Raw genomic sequence first — 21,982 nt, 5'->3', positions numbered from 1 at the left:
AAAGCAATATCAATCCCGCCTCAAGCCCAAGTTGGCAAAGGCTGCACTTGTGTTATGACTATGAAGGCGTGGAGATCAGACCTCATAACAATTCCATATCGTGTTGCTCCTGAAACTTCAGCACTCTCCGTGCAGACATGGTTTATTAAACAAAACTGATATCAGAGCAATAACATATTATTCTCACATACACCACGGCAAACCACTAGGTTGAAAGCTAAGTCAACAATTAAGGGTCGTGTGCAGAAGTTGCAAGAAAGGAAAAATGGCGTTTAAACCTAAAATGTACCTATGCTAACTTAACACGATATAAGGATATATAGGAGCTATATAACAATGGTATAGTCCATGACACAGGGTCTGATTACAAGTTTGGCGGTTTTACTGTCATACTGATGCAGCAGCAGTCTCCGGCCTGCCGATTCACGATGCCACTGCTGGCCCAGTGACCGTGTTTCTGATGGCGGGGAATATTTTTTGATATGTGCCTATGCAGGTGTGTATATCTTGACTGCACAAGTGTTAAATGTACACATATGCATGACACATGTGAAAACATACCTACTACCAGTACTCTCCCATTGCTGGAGTCTCGACGAATTGTGCCCAGTGTAGGTAATGGTAAAAACTGGAAAATGGACTTACCTGAATTTTGGCACCAGCAGGGATGTTTTCTTTGGGGCTCAAGATGCTGCTGTGAAGAGGGGCCCTTGAGGAAGGGACCACATGGGAGACTGGAGGGAAGAAAAGGAAATGGGTGAGTATGCACCCTAAATCTTTCGATGCCGCCAACTCGAAGCAGGCGGTCTTCCCACCACAGTCGGCTCGACGGAAAGTCAACTAGTAATTCGGACAGCGGTGAACTTGTCTGTCCCACCCTCTTACAGCTGCTTTCCTCCTACCGCTGTTGAGGCGGTTGGTGATTGGCTGGTTGTGGCGACGGTGCTCCTGAGGTCTTTCGTTCTGCAAACTACCAAATACGGAAATATGTGGGGCAGACCACCGACTGTACGGCGGGGTTTCTGATGCCGTTTTGACAGCAGTTCCTCTACTGCCAAACTCAAAATCAGGCCCTTAGTTTTAGATTGGTTGATATTTTATAAAGTGGTAGAGCTGGAACATTGAGATGTTAACACCACTGGCTGACGTAAACAGATGTTTCTCACTGGAATTTTAATGAATGGATCTGCATTTTTCTTGAAAACTAGCATCAATTATTAAAACTTGCTAAAGGACTATAGAACACAATACACAACACGAAAACCAACAAAAATGACGAGACACGACATAAACATCAAAAGAATGCTGAGCAACCATATACTATTAACACAATTACAGTACACAAAAAAGAACAAAACTATAAGAACAAAATTCAGTAATTAAACAATAAACTAAAACATAGCAGTCAAAATTACACGACACACCGGTGATGCAAGAAAACTAATGCAACTAAACAAATCCAATAAAAGAAACATAAAATATCAACACAAAAATGCAATGCAATTTAAAAACTCTAGCATGACACAACACAAAATTATAATGCAACACAAAATGCTATCACAATCCAACAGGCAAAGTTGCAACACGTAATAACATTAAAATAATATATAAACAATATAACATGAGTACCACAACAGAATACAAGAGAACAACATCATAATGTTCCCAGCACAACGCAAAACAAATCACTACAATAACAATGTAGCAATATAATACACCAAATAAGGAGCTACAAAGGAACCCAAAAAACACAATAAAACTACAGAGCAATTACTGCGCATCACTTTATCAATTCACCACAAAAACAACTGCAGTATACACACTAGTGACACAAAACAATAACATAACCTAAGAACAAAAAATCAACATAATAGAAAATCAGGAAGCACAACACAACCGAGCACAACCCTATTTTCATGATAAGCTTTTGTGTTGCTCCTGTGTTTTCTTGTGGTGTCTTTCTGTATTGACATCAGAGTGTGCTTTTAATTGATTTGGTTGTTGTGCTGTATTGCTATGCTGTAGTGCTGTCCACTTTTATTATGCTGTGGGTGAGGTATATTCTATATTTGTTTTATTTCATTGCTGAATTGTTGCACTGATTTTTGGGGGGGATTTGTTTTGCTGCGCTCCATCTGCGTACACAAGCACAATCGTTCATGACCGATAATACGACATCTCCAAGCATTTGCAGCAAGCACTGCTCTTTGTACCACCACGCATATTCAATAACACTAATTGAATGTCACTGAATTGCAGGTTACACCAGATGCCAAGAATTAACACTAAATCTGAAGTTCTATGTTTCCGTCTGACTGACGACAGAGAGATTAACCAGTTGTGACATCATTCTCAGCAGGTCCCCCGGTTCTATCCCTATTAGGTAATAATATATGGTTTGATATGTACCAATAAAAGATTATTGGAATGTGAGATCTCATAATACCAAACCACAAATAATGATATATATATATATATATATATATATATATATATATATATATATATATATATATATATATATATATATATATATCATATCATTATTTGTCGTTTGGTATTAATATACATATATATATATATATATATATATATATATATATATATATATATATATATATATATATATATATATATATATATATATATATATATATATATATATATATCAATAACGTGAGAGAAACAGAATGAGAAAAAGAGAGCCAGAGAAAAGATGTGGGGGGAGGATATACTCCAAATGGATAGGTGAAATGATCATAAGTGGCCGGTGACTAGTTAGGACTGGTATATAATAAGATCAATGGCAAATGTGGCACACAAGCATGGCTGGACTGGCCAGATGGGCAAGCAAGCCTTCCCCTGTAGGGTGGAGTCCCAGGAGGCCGGTTTTTAAACTTGGAGGACGTAATGGCCTTCAGGAGCGGTGGTGCATGTTACGCAGTCCTGGTGGCAACTTGATAGAGTTGTTCTGATTCTAGATCATATTAGCACATCTGCACACGGGGGCTGAATTTATAATTTTTGCCTGGGCTGTTTTAAGATTCCAGTCCAGCCCTGAACACAAGGAATATGATTTTTTTACTGAACCTTCTCCTATCTTCAGAAATTTGACAATGTATTGCTTGGCAAAGCAGCAATACATGTGTCCTCTTTATGTGCAGCCCTGGTATAGCTACCATGTGCCACATGAATTTAAAGTGCAGCATACAGTGTTCTATTGTAAATGGGATTTAAGGAGAAACGTGTCGGGGGCAACTTACCCCATATCTTTGAAATACAGGCAGTAATAGCTGTGTAGTACATACAAAAAAATCATATGTATAAATGGCAGGGGGTTATTGGTGGCATTTAAATAGCTATTAAGGATTAGACACTGTGTCATGGAAAAATGATCACCCTTGTAGCCAATTCTTGGTGCCCATAATAGAAACATTTGCTTCCTCCTGCTTTTTGCAAGGACTTAGCCCACATGTGATGGTGGGGCAAATCTATTGACTCAGTAGCTGAAAATAAATCTGATGCAGACTTAATATTTCCAGCCTCTCGCATCTTAATATGGCTTTCTATATATTTGGCAAATGTAAACTAGCTTCCATAATTTTAGACGGTACAATTTTTATTCTTCTCTGGCCGAAGGGAGACCTCTAGCTTTTGATGGAGTACCAAACCAGGGTCCACTTCACTATAGACAGATGAAACAACACTCTCAGAGACTTTATTTCACTCACAGTTTTGGGAGTTTGGTCTAGCTGGGTCAGGGCTGGTCTGCTGGTAAGCTTCAGTGGCCATGGTGCTGTAAACAGAAGGCAACTTACAGTGACCGGACTCGCTCCATCTCTATGGGACCACATCATAATACTGAGCCCTGCACACCCTTGGCAGTGTATACAGCTGCCATCACTGTACATCAATTAGTACAGGCCCTTCTGTTTACAGCACCGTTGGAGGGAATATCATCTCCTAATGCATAACACATTTATTCTCCTGTGGTCACATCTCATATCTATTTAGGATGATCGCAGAAGCCAATATGACCGGTTAACCTCCTACACTGGCTCACTCCATACAGGAGGTCTGACCACTGAGGCTTACTAGCAGACCAGCCCTGACAAAGTCATAAGGATATCTCCCAAAGACGACGAAACACGTGTTGGCCAAAGGAAGGTCGCTTGAAGAAAGTAAAACCCGTCAATAGAAGAAAAGAAATCTCTTACATTTTTACACTATCTGGGCCAAAAATTGCATGTGCTTCCTATAATTAGATATTATGTTCACATTTGGCCCAGCGGGTGCTATGGGAAAAACAGACATGAAATTCAAATCTGGAAAACGATCACTTAGATTGTGATTTGTTCAATTAATGTCAGAACTTACCCCAGTGAGGGGAAGTGGTGGAGATAAATCGTCCTCGACCCGTCCCAATCCGGATTCCAAAGCAACCACAGCACAGAGACTGCCCTACTTGCCGCCACAGATGACATCCGCACCCTACTGGACCAAGGCCACTCCGCAGCCCTCATCCTACTCGACCTATCAGCGGCCTTCGACACCGTCTCCCACCGCATACTAGTCACTAGACTACACAATGCAGGCATACAAGGAACAGCCCATGATTCGATCCAACCATTCCTCACTGGAAGAAGCGAAAACATCAGACTCCGACTCTTCCTCTTTGACCCCATGAAAATCACCTGTGGAGTCCCACAGGGTTTATCCCTGAGCCCCACCCTCTTCAACATCTACATGGCCCCCCTCACAGCCATCGTCTGATAACACGGCCTCAACATTGTATCCTACGCCAACGACACCCAGCTCATCCTCTCCCTCGCCAAAGACCCCGTCACTGCCAAACTCAGCTTCCAGAAAGGAATGCAAGACATTGCAGTCTGGATGACCAACAGCTTCCTGAAGCTCAAAGCAGAGAAGACAGAAGTCCTTGTCTTCAGTACCACCCTTTCTGCATGGGACAGCACTTGGTGGCCGACCGCCCTCGGAAGCCCACCTACCACATCAGACCATGCCAAGAACCTTGGCATCATACTCAACTCATCACTCACCATGAACCGATAGGTCAGTGCCGTCACCTCCAGCTGCTTCTACACCCTCTGCATCCTCCGCAAGACCTTCATTTGGATCCCCCCTGAGTTAAGGAAGACAGTCACCCACACACTCATCACCAGCAGACTGGACTATGGAAATGCACTCCACGCCGGCATCAACAAGTCCCTACTCCGCAAACTCCAGACAATACAGAACACCGCCACCAGACTCGTCCTCGGCATCCCCCGACACGAACACACCAGTCAACACCTACAAAGTCTCCACTGGCTCCCAGTGGAGAAAAGAGTTACTTTCAAAATCCTCACTCGCGCCTACAAATGCCTTCACAACAACGGACCCAAATACCTCAGTGACAGAATCAACTTCCACGTACCCAAAAGAAACCTCCGATCTTCCAGCCTCACACTGGCTGAAACCCAGCGCATCCACTGAGCCAGAGCAGGCAGAAGATCCTTCTCTCACATTGCAGCCAAGACCTAGATCGAGCTACCGGTAGACATCAGACACGCCCCCTCCCTGAACACCTTCAGGAAGACCTTCAAGACCTGGCACTTTGGCTAAACAGATCTGTAGACCCCCCACCCCAGCACCTTGAGACCCTCACAGGTGAGTAGCGCGCTTACAATTCCCTGATTGATTGATAAATCTCTCAGAATGTGGAAGCTTGTCAGAATATATCATGCTATGGATAGAGAGTGGTCGAGTCAAACAATCTGTGCCTCTAATAACTGCAGAAAGAGTTAAAAAGGACTTAATGCCAGTTTTATGCTAAAACAAAGGAAAATGAGAGAACGGCCAACAGTATTTTGCATCCAACTGCAATTCACGTAGTGTAATATATTGTATCTGGTGCCCCTGTGTATTGGCCTACATTGGCCAAACTTTACAGCTTATAAACGACAGGATATGGTGACACCGAAGCAGAATATGGCGCGCTGTACCTAATGCACCATTGGTGACCCATTTCATTGGCAAAATACATACAGCTGATGATCTGAAATTGCAGGATGATTCACATGGCAGTGACCATGTCATTCACCTGCCATGTCTGAAAGAGCGTGTGACATTACACACATTCTAGAAAGGATGGAATGTAAATGGATGGAACGGTGAAATTCCATTGACCAAGGATTGAATCTCAGCAGAATTGCGTTGCTTCATGACAACTCTTACAAACTGAAATCGATATGGCTTGAGTTATCATATAGAACTACTGTCATATCTTGCATAATGGTGTATGTATATAATTCCCCTGATGTATGTACCTTGAACATACTGTTTTTATCGCCCTCTTGTCTTTTTACTCTGTCGTAGTTACAAATCTTTTTGATGTATCTGCATGTACATATCCTTGTTTCTCCCCTCTACATTTAGAGCTAAAAGGGACCTTTTGATTCCCTGTATCTGTATTCTTACTCTATCATAGGTACATATCTCCTTGACGTATCTGCATGTGCTTTTCCTTTTATCTCACTCTTATATTTAGAGCCAAAAGGGATTTCTTCATTCCTTGCAACTGTACATCCCACTTCCCCAGGCTCTTGTTCAAGATATAATCTCAGCGACGAATGTCCGCTGATGCTTGTCTATCACAGCACTGTCTGGACCCTCCGATCAGACATTCTTCACTCTGCACATCATTTCGCACTCAACTAGCACCACTTACTCATGGCATTTGCTACTGGAGGCTGACCTTGACAGTCCTCCAGATTACGCAGCACAGTCACTCCATCCTGTGATGTGCAGCTGGCCTCGGAGCTTCCCGCATCCATCTCAATCATAGACACAGGGGCAGATTTACAATAACTGACACATCTCTGCACATTAGCAGAGATGTGTCAGTTAATTTGCGTCACGTAAAAAAACCTTGCGCCACCATGGATTCATCGCATTTACAATGCGGCTCACCGTGGAGCAAGGATGGAAAGATGCGTGACACATCTATTAGCATAAAGGCAAAGCATTGCTGGAGTCATGTCGCAAGCACTACGCAACTCCAGCAATGCTTCAGACTACCTATTTCTATTATGCTGCGGCTATTTCTATTATGCTGCGTCACTCCTTATGCCTGCTTCAAGCAGGCATAAGGTTTTGACACAGTGGCGTCGTAAAAGTGACTCAGAGGCGCGCTTTTAACTTTGGACTTTTGGACATTTTTGGTTCTTATTCTCCCCGGATCCCTGGACACTTACCTGCTCACTCCTCCTGAGTGCACCGGCAGCCGGCTGAGCGCTGACCGCATCGGCGGGCTCTCAGCGGCCGGGGGCGCCATCTTGGGCTGGGCTGCTCGGGTGAGGCGAGGCCAGTGTCACCATCGCCACACCCCCCGAGTTCCGCCCCTACTTAGGAGTGCTGAATTCTCCAACTCGCGGCTATAGCAGGCTGGTTGACCCTGTGGCAGGGGGGTCCTCGCCTGTAGCTGAGGAAGCTGCAATACGAACTTTACAGGAAGAGACGCTGATTTTAACTAGCACTCCGCTGCATAAAGCGCAGAGGCGCGCTTTTAACTTTTGGACATTATTGGTTCTTATTCTCCCCGGATCCCTGGACGCTTACCTGCTCACTCCTCCTGAGTGCACCGGCAGCCGGCTGAGCGCTGACCGCATCGGCGGGCTCTCAGCGGCCGGGGGCGCCATCTTGGGCTGGGCTGCTCGGGTGAGGCGAGGCCAGTGTCACCATCGCCACACCCCCGAGTTCCGCCCCTACTTAGGAGTGCTGAATTCTCCAACTCGCGGCTATAGCAGGCTGGTTGACCCTGTGGCAGGGGGGTCCTCGCCTGTAGCTGAGGAAGCTGCAATACGAACTTTACAGGAAGAGACGCTGATTTTAACTAGCACTCCGCTGCATAAAGCGCAGAGGCGCGCTTTTAACTTTTGGACATTATTGGTTCTTATTCTCCCCGGATCCCTGGACGCTTACCTGCTCACTCCTCCTGAGTGCACCGGCAGCCGGCTGAGCGCTGACCGCATCGGCGGGCTCTCAGCGGCCGGGGGCGCCATCTTGGGCTGGGCTGCTCGGGTGAGGCGAGGCCAGTGTCACCATCGCCACACCCCCCGAGTTCCGCCCCTACTTTACGGTCCATTATGTGTCGGCGCAGCGGACGAGCGCAGCGGGCGCGACGAAGGCGCGCCGGAGTTGCGCCTGAGTTAAGCCCGTCTGCGCCCGTCCGCGGCCGACCGGGACCCGGGCCCACTCCCCCTGGCCAATTTGTGAAGTACTCGTCTTTGGAACTTCTAAGCCTGCGTCCTCATATACCCCACGGTTCTTGCCAGCACTCACTATCTCCACATATATCGGCACGCATTCAACGGCTAGGACTCTCTTCCCCCCCCCTCCCCAGCGAACGACGCTCAGCCTGTCCTACCATCTACTTCTGAGCTTCGACCAGCACCCACTGTAACGCACAGCTTGCGCTGTTACTATCTTAACACCCGGTCCTTGGTTAAAAACCAAATTGAAATTTTTCTATTCCTGAAGGAGGCAAAACCTGACATCCTTTTACTTGCTGAAACTTGGCTAACCCCCCACTCCCTTCCCGATATTCTTGCAGCACTTCCCTCAGATTATTATATTTTGACAGCCAATCGTATATCCGGGAAGGCGGGAGGTGGCGTAGCAGCTATTATCCTGAAATCCCTTCATTTTAGGGAATTACCCTCTCTGACCCTTCCGGACACCGAGAACCTGGTGATCAAGCTTGACACTGAAAGCGGGGCCCTCATCCTGGTGCTGATATATCGCCCTCCCCAATACATGGCCAAGTATCCATCTCTTCTGGCTGAGCAGTTAGCCTCATATGTAGTCAGCTACTCTAAACCATCCTAATTGGGGATCTAAACTACTGGTTCGACAGTATAGACACGGATACCCAAGCTGCTGAACTAAAAGACCTGCTCACAGACCTTAATTTAACCCAGCACATTCACTCATCTACCCACCATAAAGGTCATAGCCTTGACCAAATCTGGACATACAACCTACCACTACCCAACCCTGTTATTAGTCCTTGCATATGGTCGGATCATTTCGTTATTCATTTTACTTTAGAAATACTAGGGAATGTTAAGTCCAGACCATGCATGGGCAAAGAATTCCGTAAATGGAAATCTATGGACCTTCCGGGATTCATTGATGTTCTAAGTAAATCCGTACCTTTTCCGCATGATGACCTGGATACTGGCGAGAGAGCATTGTCAAACTGGCTACGCCACGCAGCTGACGTCTCAGCCCCCCTAGTACTGGTCTCTAGCATTAGAGGGAATGATGCCCACAAATGGTTTACCCAAGAACTGAAAAATCTTAAATTAGGGGTACGACAAAAGGAACGGAAATGGAGACAAAATTACTCCCCACAAGACAGGAAAGTGTATTGCGCTGCCAGGAAGGAGTTCCAAAAAATTCTGCACCAACACAAAACCAATTACTTTTCCCCAAAAATGTTAACCTCTTCCAATAAAACTAAAGATGTATTTAATATAGTCAACGAGCTCTGTGACGATGACCGGACAGCTCCCTCAATGGCTCCTACCGAGAAGTTGTGTGACTCTCTGAATGAATACTTCAGAGAGAAAATTGTAACGATAAAACGCAACATTGCAAGTTCTCCTATACCATCTCCTTTGGATGATATTTTTAATAATCCCGCTACATTAGATGCCTTCCCTGCTATAGACTCTAAAACATTTTTTGCTCTCCTGGCACGTGTCAAGTCTGGCTCACCCGACGACATCTGCCCACCCTACATCTTCACAGAAATAGGGCATTCCATCCCACAGGGGATCCTTCCTCTGCTTAATGACTCACTTGATCAGGGAAAGGTACCTGTAGGGTTTAAACACGCTCTACTCATTCCCTTGATTAAAAAACCTGGCTTGGATCTTCATGATCCATCAAATTATCGCCCAATATCCTTGTTGCCATTCCTTTCAAAGATCCTGGAGGCACATGCTGCTAGCTGTCTCTCTAGCTTCGTTGAAACCACTGGATATCTAGAACTCAATCAAGCTGGGTTTCGACCGGGGCATTCGACCGAGATGGTGACATTGGCGGTACAGAATGCACTTAGATGCAACGCGGACAAGGTCATTCATCAAGCACTAGTACTTCTTGACCTATCGGCCGCGTTCGACACGGTCGACCACACCATCTTGGTCGACCGTGTCGAACAGGCGGGCCTTAGAGGCTCGGCCTTGAGATGGCTGAAGTCATTTATCTCGGATCGCACCCAGGCAGTGAGATTAGGAACCTTTACAGCCCCTAAAATTAAAAATGAATGCGGAGTCCCTCAGGAATCGTCCCTGTCCCCTCTTCTATTTAATTTGTATTTACGACCTCTGCTGTTTTCATTAAGAAAGTTTAGAGCTTTAATTTTTAACTATGCAGATGATTTGCAACTGATCTTCCGTCTGGACTCCCCTGGTGCTGCCTCCGAATTTCGGGAGGCCATGGTCCACATCCAGAGATGGATGAGCCTAAATCACCTGAAACTCAACCCAGGCAAAACTGAATTGATTTTGCCTGGGAGGAGTGAACTGTACTGGGGGCCACATTTTTGGCCTCCAGAAATGGGAAATCCTCCAACTAAGTCCCAAACAGTAAAAAGCCTAGGGGTTACTTTTAACGAAGATCTTTCGCTTAAAAGTCAGGTAGGGACTGTGGTATCTTCAAGTTTCTTTCAACTTCGTAAGATCAAGAAGATTGCCCACCTATTAACTCACCCTGCTCTGATCCAAGTTATCATCGCTCTTGTGCTGTCCCGTCTGGACTATTCCAACAGTTTGTATTTGGGTCTTCCAGTTGGGCAGCTCAAGAGACTTCAACTGGTTCAGAACCAAGCAGCCAGGCTGATTTGTAAGATTCCCAAATGGCAGTCCATCAGGCCGGGTCTGGCCAGTCTCCACTGGTTGCCAGTAGCGCAGAGAGCAACTTTTAAAGCTGGATGCATTATCTTTAGGGCTCTACAAGGTAAGGGCCCTGGATTTATTAGCAGCCTGCTTGTTAGTTACACCCCCTCTCGTGCTCTCCCCTCAGGCCAAAAGAACTTGTTAGTGGTGCCTCGTATTAGGAAACAACGCCAGGGAGGCGGTTCTTTTCACTTCTTGGCCTCCTCCCTGTGGAACTCTCTGCCTCTGACACTGAGACTTCATGAAGACTTGTTGGCTTTCAGACAGGCTTTCAAAACTTGGCTTTTTAGGCAAGCCTACCCGTAGTTAATTTCGGGCCCTCTCTGTTATATGTTATGTTTTGCAAATCCTCCAACAGCGCCATGAAGCCTATGGGCGTACGTGCGCTTAATAAATTTAATTTAACATAACATAACATAACTCAGTGCGTCACTGCTACGAGGCTTTCTTGCGTCAGGATGCCCACCTTGCATACATTATACCTATAATGTGACGCAGGGCTTTACAACGTGATGCATCTCTATAAATGTGTCGCGTTGTAAATGTTCTGCAAAGTGGTGCATTATTTGCAACGCCGGTGCGCCAAAAGTGAGGCAATGGCAACGTAAAAGTGTCGCAAGGGGCTTGTAAATCTGCCCCATGGAGTATCCGACGTTACGAATCTGTTCAGGGGAGTGCACACATGTCTGACTTATAAGATTGGGGCCATTCTCTTATTTTCCTTCATTTGAGCATTACGCTGACATCAAGTTCTTATTAACTCTTTCAGCTTGTCTGGGAGGCACAGATTACTTGTCTCCACCACTCGCTATCCTTTGCGTGATCTATCCTAACATGCTTCCCCTTTCTGCAAGATTTATCTCTTCGCCTCACAGGGTTAAGGCCTGACATTAATTGAACAGAGCACAGCCTAAGTGATCGTTTTCCAGATTCTAATTCCATGTCCCTTTTCCCAAAGCACCCAGCTGTGACCCATGTGAGTACCTTTATCCTTTTGCTCACTGGGTGCTATGTGCACCCCACCTATTAAGTCTGCAAGTTGTTGAGATTCTTCAGGTAATATATTTTTTCTGCTATTTCTTACTTCTCTCAGGTCTCTCCTATACCTCTGCTTAGTCACTGGTCATTATTGTATGTCAGGTGTCCCTCATTGTCGGGTCCTTATGAGACTGCCCATTAACAGTGGGGTCGAAACGTCGTTGACTTACATAAAAACTGACCATTACCAGTCTTTGTAAAATAATAACAAAACTGTTGAATCATTGTTGTTTAATTTACAATGGTCGTTTCCTTGTTTTGAGAAGCCACGTTGTATGCCATATTGTTGTCACTCAAAGTGTGTTGGTTCTGTTTTCACTTGGGACACAGAGCACTATTTTTATATGTGTTTTCAAAATACAGATATGATTTCTGTCTAACAGTATTTGGTTTACGAATTGCATTTTTGTACGAGCGTGTCTCTTTTAACATCACTTACTAGCAGCATTAGCTATTGTGCTTAATTATTATCAAGTATTTTTGTATTTTCCACTGGAACCATTGTTTTTTCTTGTACTTATTTAAAGTTTGCAAGTCCACCAACCTGTATATCAGATCCCTAGAACTATGGGTGACTGATATACCTGACAATAACACTCAACTTTCCATTTTAAACGTTGCTCCATTTCCATTTCCACGTTTTTGACGGAGAAACTTTTATTTCATTTTTAAGGTGGTTGAAGTGGAATTTTACAATGTAGTGAGGTGTATGGGTATACTTATGTTTGTCTGTGTGTTCATGTGAATGTGACCTGCGTGGGTCAGTATATGTGGACACGCGTGATGAAATATGTATCTGTGTGCACGCGTATATGATGAAACTGTTGATGAAAAAGTATTTGAAAACGGACTTTGTGAGACTGGACAATACATGCCTGTCTTCTGTTCTTTTTAAGGACATAGGTGCAGCATTCAGGCCGCGTAAGTAGCGGCAGGCCATGTCAGCATTGCAAGAATCAATGCAGGATAGTTGAGCTAAAGTCCTTCGGACTGATTTTATTGATGAAATAATCTCAGGAGTTAATAACGTCTCTGATGGATTAGATTTTACATTCGACCAATTCCCAAATGGCTATAATAAAGCCCCAGCCTCTAGATAATAAGTTGACATGTGTCTGAAATTCTTATCCTCCAATGATGGATTTTTATTCCCAATTCCCAAGACTGAAGAAAACGGATTAGGATTGCTGTTTGGGTTTCTTGCATCAGATGACATATTGTGAGATTACTTCGAGTTAGGATTTTACGGATAAGAGTTCAGTTTGAGGCTTGACTAAATGGAAGACATAAATGTGGATCAAGAATTTTTGCTGTTTCATAAAATACCCATCGAGGGTGAATACACGCTGCTGGGGTAAATGTACTAAAAAAATAGTGCAATGCAGTGTATCAAACAAAGTTGCTCCACTGTCTTTTGTGCACTCTGTAGAGCTTGATATTAGGATATGGTTCTGCTGCCCCCAGCACTGGTGCACAAACAGACTACCTAGCTATACAAACACAGGCAGTTGCACCATGGTGCAAAGGTAGGTGCTTGATGTCAAGCATAGTTTTGTGGGGGAGGGTGCAAAGCAATATGCCTTGACAAGCTTTTAAATATTTCATACATTGCATGTGTGCTGTACAGTGCATCACGTATGCAATGTGGTAACATTTAGGAGAAATTCAAAAATTTCTCTTACTCAAGGAGCATGTGCAAAGCCCTGTCTAACAATTTTACTAGTTAGGGGTTGCTTTATAAACCATTGATGGTAGCATGTGAATGCTCCTATACCAGCCATGGGATGCCCTCTTGACATAACAAAAAGTGGTATTTGTGTTACTATGTGGGCTACTGTACAGTGCAAAAAAAAGTTTTGTGCTGACAGGTAAATACTTTAGCAAATCTGTGCCATTCTACGGTATTTTGCGTGACTGCAGCGGTACAAAATGTTGACAAAACGCCCCACCATGCGCAAATGTTTGTACGCAGCTGTAATATGATCGCCAACCATTTTTTTGTTTTGTCACAGTAGTTGTTGATAATATAACTGCTCCTAGTAGCTACACCAAAAACTTCACAGAGCTTGGTTTTGGCACTGGTCTGATTAAATATGGAAAACATTGCACTTTGACATACAGGGCCATAGTTACCATTATCTCATGCAATACAAATCAGCAAGACACCATGCTGCGTCAAAGGGTAAAGGGCATGAGTGCGCCATTTCTATCAAGATATGGTGCATTTCTGCTCCCCCCTGCGCTGGTGCACAAACTGCTGCCTAGTGACAACACAGGCTCTGCATCAAGGTGCAAGGGTGCCTGCGTTGCAGACATGATTGTTTTTTGTGCAGGAACGAAAACCTTCCTGCACAAAAACAATCCTCTGAGGTTTTTCCCCTTTCTATGTATGCAGCAGAATGAAGCACATGTAGAAAGAGGATACAATGAGGAGAAATAATGATATTTCTCCTAGTTATGGGAAAGCGTAGCATTTTGACACATTCTCAGGTTTACCAATCTTGGTAAGTCTGGGAATGCTCCAAAATCCATGGTGGATGAGTGCGGAGTACCCACACTCCACTCATGGATGCCTCCCTGGGGCAAAGTAATGCAAGTCAGTGACTTGTGCAGACTTGCATTACTCCAGATTTAAGCCATGCTGGGTCATGCAAGGTGGGCTTGTGTGGCTTGGTAAATATCATTCTAGGTTTTGCATCGCACTTGCGCTACCTTGCATGACAAAAGCGCAACGCAAAACATAGATAAATTTAACCCATAGGTTGTCATTGTAATGCTAAGTTGTGATTGTGATCACAAATCCAAAACAGAAAAACTCTTACTTCCGAATTCAACTCCAAAAGTAACTTCTAGGATGTTTTTGGTGCGCAGAATACACCTGCGCTTGTCAGTGGAGACACATTTTGTCCACCAGATCAGTGGTTTACGTTACAGCATGTAATACAGGCCAAATTGAAATTGAAATACAAAATGTACTCTGAAAAAATCTCAGGTGCTCCTTGGAGCTTGTTGCACGATATCACAAAAACTTACAAAAAGATAAGGACATACAATAAAAACAGCAGAATGTCATGGGTGAGGTGTTCCCGAATCTTGCTTGTGGGGTTCTGAATCTAGCTTCTGTCACTACCCCTTCCTGCGCTTGACGCTTTGGACTCCTGTGGCTACCGTGGCCCCCGGCTCTGCTCGACTGGCCACCTGGCCTGCTGTAGTAGTAGCAGAAGCCAACCCTTCGGTGTCTCAGATTCCTGTGGCTACTGCAGCTCTGATCTGCCCCGGCTATCCGGCTGCAGTAACCAAGGCTGGACCCTGCAAGCCTGCCATACTGGTGAAGGGCGGCTAGAGTGAAGCTGCACCACAGGAGGCAGCGGTTGGAGCCTTGAATAGGTGCCCCGGTGGTGTAGCCCAGAACCAGGCGGTGAGGGTGAGCAAGCCAGGAGCTGTGTGCTGTGGGCTCCCACCCAGCTGGAGGGAGCACAATTAGGCCACATTAGTAGCGGCAGTTGGGGGGGTGTAGTGGCGGTAGAGCCACTACATTAGGTCGAGCCCCTTGGCAGCAGAAGATGGCCGCCTAGGGTTGGGGGCAGGCTGCAACCAGGGGTGAGCTCTCGCCCCCTACCCTCTCTCAACCTATGCCTGTATCTACCTTCCGCAAGTGGCCTGTGTGGCAAACACTCAGCCTCGCCCTAATTCCAAGCAGCCTGCTTTGTAGCTCTGCCTATCACCCCCCTTTCTGCGTAGCCAGTGGAGGACTTCAGAGGATTCAAGCTTTACCTCATGCTGGTGGTTGGAGGATCCTAGGAGCGCAAGAACTAGTGGTCAAAGCTAGCTGTCTGATTTGAAGGAAGCTAAACTTTCCACTAGCAGAGGCAGACAGAAACTGGGTGGTGCAGCTTGCTTGCAGATCAGTTTTGTCACCTGTGGCAGGCTTCAACCTTGTACTTCTATGCTATTCTGCTTGCAATGTTTGGATAACTTGGTAGCGCCATTATTGACATACTACCATATCAGTTATATTTAGGTGAAGCGGGTAAGCACTAGGAAGTGACTACAAGTCCTAACACGTGCCTTTGAGGCATCTAGAAGTAATTAAAAATAGTTAAAAGCATCAGGAGCTCTGTGCTGTAGTAGCGCTATGACACTAATGTGCAGGCTTTTCTGTCTGCGTTTTGAGATTTCCTTAAATAACAGCTGCATAATGTATACACATGTTTATCACTGTAAATATGAACTTGTCAGAGCATATCCTATATCTGGGGAGATACATAGATGATTTACTGATGTTTTGGACAGGTAGTAGGGATGAGTTGGACATGTTCTTTGAACATCTAAATGACAACCCCTTCAACTTGAAGTTTACAAAAGAACAGAGTGTGTCGAAAATTAACTTTCTAGACATTACCATTGTGGTAAAAAAAGACAAATTGCATACTGTTCCCTATAGAAAGGAAACTGCGTGTAATTTTGTGCTACATGCACAGAGTGCCCACCCTGTCTCACAAATCAAGGTAATCCCCTTTGGGGAAATGTTAAGAATCAAGAGGAACTGCAGTGATAGTGACAGATTGGACACAGAACTAAAACGAGTAGAAAATAGATTCCTGTCTAGGGGCTATAACAAGGAAATGGTCACCAATGCAAGGAGTAGAATAGACAAAATCAACAGAGATTCATTATTGAAATATAAACAACGCAAACCTCCCCAAAAGAAGAACAACATAAGGTTTATAACACCATACAGTTCAGTGAGTACTGATTTGTATAAAATACTAAATAAACATTGTCATCTATTAATGGAGGATCCTAGCCTACATGCAAAAGTGGGAAGGAAACCGACCATTACTTTTAGTAAGGGTAAAACTCTGAGACAGGAACTATGTCCGAGTTACCTTCCCCCGAAGAGAGCACAGAACTGGATGCCTATAACACCGAAAGGGTTCTTCCGATGTGGTAATTGCTGCATATGTTGCTTTGCACAGAACAGGACAATCAATTTTAAATACAATAGTGAGAAGCAATACACTATACACCAATTCATAAATTGCAATACGACACATGCAGTGTATTGCATTAAATGCATATGTGACTGGATATACACTGGAAGTTCAATAAGGCCTTTGAAAGAAAGGATACAAGAGCATATTCGCGCTATACGCAATAATAATATGCAATATCCATTTGCAGTGCATTTTAATGCAACGCATCAACAGAATGAAATATATAGGATCAGGTTTCATGGAATTGATGTGGCAATGACAGGAAATAGGGGAGGTAATCGTGAGCGCAAACTGCGCCAGCTAGAAAGCAAATGGATTATATCTCTGAGAGCTGTAGAGAAGGGGGCTAACATCGACAAAGAGATGTATGAATTTCTGTAAGAATGAGTTGTCATTTAGTCCTATGATAAGATGCACAATATACCCTGTGATTAATCTGAAAAATCTCGGTCTGGGGTTATATCTGGACGTTGAATAATGGGACATATAATATGTCTATGTTGAATATACACAATAGGCGGGTGGTAATAGTTCTCTTTGCTGAAAAATAATACGATTTTAAAATGAATTTGTAATAACCAATGCATCAGTGGTAATTAATGACAAATTGAATGGTAATGCAATCGATATATCATCGGATTGATATTTGTCGCTTTGGAAAGAGAGCAACAACCCGGTGAGATCACCTGATACATGTATATATTAACAATGGCTCTTTGTTAGTCACATTGCGTTAGGGTTGAAATATGTTGTTAATAAAGATACTTGGGAGTAAGGATCTTTAAAATAGCCTAACATTAAACTAGGACTCTTTAAAATGGCCGCGACGCTACTATAGAATCTAATACAAAATACACAAGTAGGTCCGTCCTCGCTTTCTATCATGAACAAATGGGAGTGGAAACTGAGAGGGCCGAGGAAAGGAGACGCGGAAGTAGGCTACCTTTTTCGACCTCAACACACGCCGAATGGCGGTAAGTTGAACAAACAAGAATGATGTAGGCTTGGGCTCTAAATCCTTTTGGGTCACAGATATTTAACCGATACTAAGAAGTGGGGATTATCCAGCACACGAAACGTGTGATCTAAAGCTTTTAGAAAAATGAAACATCACGCAATTAATGATATGTCGTAACGTGTAAACCGCTGATACTAACAACGTGGGTTCGAGTATGACGGATCGAAGTTTGCACTATGTGCGAGGAAATATTTTTTCTGAACATGAAATAGAATTTCTGAAATAGTCGTTTTAATCTATTCGAGTATATCTCAGTATACTGTTTAAACTATTACTGTCAAGTATACAAACAGCCGCTTAGGGCTGTGGAATAACGCTATTGCAATGTGAGTGGACTAGTGAACGTTGGAGTTAAAACATAGTGGGTATAATTGTTCGAATGTTCATGCATCTTGATTGAGATAATAAAGAAATAGAGTGGCACATATGATTAATCAAACTGATGGCCCAAAAACCTTTTTGACAATACAGATGGAACTTATCAAGGCTCCATACAGTGTGCCCAAACCTTGAAAAACGATCACACGGTCGGATCCAATACGGAAATCACAACAGAAAGGCTTGAAGGTAAGCCTGGACTAATCAATGTGTAATTAATAATCCGAGTGACTTGCTAGCCATATATTGACGGTAATGATGAAATGACGTCCGTATATATATATTTTTTTTAGGTACAATGACCAAAGATCTTCACTAATATTGACTTGTAATACACATGCTACTCACCTAAAAGCAGCTTGGTAAGTGTATTTACAGAGATCCTAACTAGATTAACAATTTTTAAATAGTTTGCTTCAATTGGCCTTTGGTCAATATTAAAATCTGATTTACTGTTTAACTGGTTTTTTAACTAGACACAATAGGTGTTTATAAATAAGATAATATCATGGCGAAGGTGGTCGCACTAAGAGGGTGTGCCCTCAACACAGGGAATAAAAGTGAACTGACTAGAAAATATTGATAAAAAATAAATCAGGATGAGATTCACACGCAAACCCTATTGGTGGTGGTGGCACGATCCACTCGTGGATCAAACATTTTTTTTAAATGTAATGAAGAAAAGCAGGTGGCCCAGAATGTATAAACCTGATATGGTGCTATGTCTTGTGTGCTAATTACAGCCTTGAAAAAGCCCGCGGAGGGCGAAACGCGCGTCGGCTGTGACGGATGTGACAAGAAAAATATCAATAAAAGAACACTGAATATCAATGAACATTGTGCACGTATATTTTGGATCTAAAAGACTTTTTGAGATATTGAATCTGACTTGGCTGGATGCCCATTGGATAACAGTGACTGAAAAGGATGTGCCCTGGTGTTAGTTTGTACACTGTAAATATATACATAATCTCCAGAATATAAAAAATATTTTGGAAAATAAAATTAAAAAAAAGAGTAGGCTCACAAAGTAGGTGTTCCTTAGTCCTCGGGAAGAGTATATAATAAATGATTTGCGACCTTTCCAAAAGGAAAGAGAAACATGCAGTAGGATGTCATAATCACGCAATCCGGTGTGCTCCAACCCATACCTGAACTTGCACTCAAAGAACTCGTAGAGGTTCCCTCTAACGCCCCTTCAACTGCCAGTAATGCTAGCAGACTCGCTTCTAAGCTAATAACAAGCTTCTTTCAGAAGACTTATAAGGAGTTTACACCTATGGCAACCACTAGAGCAGGACTGAGTCCTGGGACCTTGGAGGGCAGCCGGTCCGGTACTTCGACCGATTTGGGAATGGTATTACTTAAAAGCGGGTCAGTTCACCCTAGTGTAGATAAAACAGGCGAAGAGAGTTCCAAAAGAGTTGCCTGTAAGAGTGAGGACAATATCATTGACCTAACAGCTCAGGCACACAAACAAATTCAAGTAAGGATACACAGAAAAACGATTGACTTGCATAGTGCAAGGGAACCGCTACTGATCGAGGATGTGGAGACGGATAACAAGCTCAGTAAAGTCAGAGATTCTTCTCCTCTGGAACCATCTGAGTGCTTAACCCGAGACTGTGCAAACCAAAGGCCTGCAGTGTTGTGTGGCCAGAGGGAGATAAATGCCCAGGTAGAGACGGCCTGAGTACCAGCTCCTTAATGTTCCTTGACTATACCCTTCCCAATGAACCAATAAGTGCCATAACTCATGGGAGGATGAGCATAGAAGGGACGGGGAATCTTGACAGCCCCTTTATACTCGATGACCAGGGGATGCCCAGGGCGAGACTGATAATACTCCTGTGGAAAATAGCAGAACTTCCACTGGGGGATTTTGAGTTTGACAACTTAATTTTTCAGTTTATTCCAGTTAACCAGTTCTCTGGGAGCATCTCTCCCAATCTGGAGGCTTTGCAAGGTTTTATAATATCAGAAGCCGTGAATGCCCTCAACAGAGTCCTGTCTTCCATACTCTCACTTCTAGAGAAGTCACTAGAATCATTGCTGACCCTGATACTTCATTTCCTAGGGCCAGAAGGTAGAAATCCCAGATGGACATCCAAAATGAGCCAGAAAACTTGGTATCCCAAAAGGCAATCTCTTCCACTCAATCTGAAATATTTATTGATTCTTGCCAAGTTTGTAATGGCATGCTTGAGCTGCCCATCTATCTGATAGAAAATGGAAGTAATGAGGTGCTAAGGCTGGCATACCCACTGACTCCTCAATATTGACACCAAGTGCCAGGGAGCAGAAATCACCTGTACCACGGAAGATAGTGAGATCAAGCCTGGGATAACTTGTCCGGGTGTTCTGGAAACATACCTTATAATCTGGGGAGTTTTGCAATGAAAATGAACTTTGCTAAAAGTGCAAATACTACCACAGGACCTGAGAACACTGGGATGAAGGGTAAACCAAAAGAAAAGGGTAAGGACTGACCCTGCTTTCCCTGTATATTCAATAAAGTGGCAATTCTCCAATCGTAAGGGGCGCAACAATGGATTGGTCCCAAGTGGTTGCTTGGTAAATTCAGATATAATGGCCGGTACAATCGCCTGAGATGTAATCCCTAACCACTTAACCGGAGATCCGAATAATATAAATGATGTAAACAACACTTTACACCCCAAAGCAGATACTTCGCAGTGTGATGGTGGCCAAGTCTCAAACAACTCGAAAGGAGTAAATAAAAACAGCAAGTGCAATCAAAAAGGAAAAGAAAACCTAAGAATAATAGTTGACCCACAAAAAGAGTTGCTAAGGTGCTACAGTCGGTTAGAGTTTCCAAGTCAAGTAAAGTGATGACTCCTGTGCAGGGCATTGGTGCCGATCAGCCTAAAAACATGGGTGCTATTCCCACAGAGGAATCCAGGCCAGCGCCCAGCCTCAACCGATTGGTCCTAATTTTTCAGGAGGCAATGTAGGAATTCAAATTATAAAGAAAAGTACTCCGTTAGATAATACTGGCGTAGCTTACTGAAAAGGAGCTGATTGCTGCCTGGAATTTATTGATCTCTTCCTAGACTTTGCCTCTGCAAATCCCTTAAACAGATCAAGATTGTCAGCTGTTTTCTGTGCTGCTCTCGAACAAAGGGGCTTATTTAGAAGGAGCTTGCGCCACCAATGCCTCATAATGTGAACAAATTGGCTGTGCCGTCAGTACTCCACATTTACAAAGTGACATATCAAGGGAAAAATGGTTACTTTTTGGACTCCTGGGTCAAAATGTGCCTGGATCTGAACTGGCTGCATCACATAAGTATTAATATATGCAAGGTAGGAGTTCCATCGTAATTTTCACTGTAAAACCGACGCATTGATAGTTACGGAGATTTTTGACAAGTGAAGCATCGCTGGCAAATGTGTTTCAAAGTCCCAAAAGCATGACAAATCCTGTGCCTCAGAATCCCATGTGTAGGAAATGGTGCTTTGGCTTTGGTGTATAAAGAGAAGCCAGACAGAACAGTGTGCTTCGCAAACAAATAATGGACGGAATGCTGAATAAATCATACATTCACAACCCAAGTCAAGAG

Source organism: Lissotriton helveticus, chromosome 2_1 (assembly GCF_964261635.1).
Source record: "Lissotriton helveticus chromosome 2_1, aLisHel1.1, whole genome shotgun sequence".
Lineage (NCBI taxonomy): Eukaryota > Metazoa > Chordata > Amphibia > Caudata > Salamandridae > Lissotriton > Lissotriton helveticus.
The sequence above is the reverse complement of the archived record's forward strand: the minus strand, read 5'-3'. Positions refer to the sequence as shown.